Source organism: Psammomys obesus, unplaced genomic scaffold (genome assembly GCF_907164565.1).
Source record: "Psammomys obesus unplaced genomic scaffold, mPsaObe1.curated_primary_1811, whole genome shotgun sequence".
In the NCBI taxonomy this organism is placed as follows: Eukaryota; Metazoa; Chordata; class Mammalia; order Rodentia; family Muridae; genus Psammomys; species Psammomys obesus.
The window spans coordinates 902354-903517 of record NW_026585690.1 but is presented as its reverse complement, the minus strand read 5'-3'; the positions used below and the strand labels follow the sequence as shown (position 1 = coordinate 903517).

Here is a 1164-nt window from a genome sequence, read left to right as displayed (position 1 = left end):
GAAGGAAGGAAGGAAGGAAGGAAGGAAGAAAGAAAGAAAGAAAGAAAGAAAGAAAGAAAGAAAGAAAGAAAGAAAGAAAGAAAGAAAAAGACAGAAAGAGAGAGAGAAACTATAAAAGTAGCCACTGGGGGGCAGAAGAAACTTGTCTTTTCTAAAAGCACAGCAGGCATCGCTGGCCAATAGCATCGCTTTCATTGCTTGCCTCTCCTCGCTGCTTTGTATATTACAAACTTTGCCCAGAAGCCCATCGATTTCTTCCTGGAAAAAAAAAAAAAAATTGAGGTTGTCTGTTTAGACTTAGACTTACTGAAGACTTGTTTGTGCATCATTCTTTGATTTGTTTTTCTTAAAAATTACTGCTGAAAATGGGTGTAGTGGCGCAGGCCTTTAACCCCAGCACTCAGGGAGGCAGAGGAGGCCGGATCGCTGTGAGTTTGAGGCTGCCTGATCTGCATATTGAGTCCAGGACAGCCAAGGCTACACAGAGAAACCCTGGCTCTAAAAACCAGAAAAAAAAAATCCTTAAAAAATAAAATATTACTCAAAAACAAACAAACACCCAAAACAAAAAAACCAAACCATTGAATGGTTTTATTTTCTCTGTTTTGACACTTGAGAGCTCAAAGAGTAAAAACATATTTTGTTTTCTTTCTGCGCTTTATCAATATTTTTTAAGTTGGAAAATAACTTGTTCTGAGGAGTAAGCCAGAGTCCCCTCAGAACTGCGGGAGCTGCTTCTTGGTGCCAGCAGCCTGGGTGACCTTGAGCACATTGAAGCAAACAGTCTGCACCGTCCCTAGGTGACAGGGTCACCGATCTGTACATCCCTGAATGGGGGACAGGTGCAGACACATGCTTGTGGCACTCCGCAAAGCGATCGAACTTCTGGATGTAACGGAGATAGTCCTATTGGATGCCAGCGGGCCTCTGCGTCTTCAGCTTGGTCCCCACACCAGACAGGATGGAGACGGTACCCATGAAGGGAAAGTTCTTGTCTCTGTAGGTGCCTTCCGTGGCCTCCTTTGGTGACTTGAAGCATAGACCGATGCTTTTGTAGAACCGAGGGAGTTTTTCCCTTATGGTTTCTCCCAGCAAAACACGCTTCTTGTTTTGAAGGATTGTAAACTGCTTTCAGTAAGCACACTCTGTCTGAATGTCTCCCAT

At 43.6% G+C, this 1164-nt stretch overlaps 1 pseudogene; it reads right to left on the bottom strand.

Moving 5' to 3' along the window:
• Positions 1-716: 716 nt before the first annotated feature.
• LOC129668512 (40S ribosomal protein S11-like) lies at positions 717-1164 on the bottom strand (annotated as a pseudogene).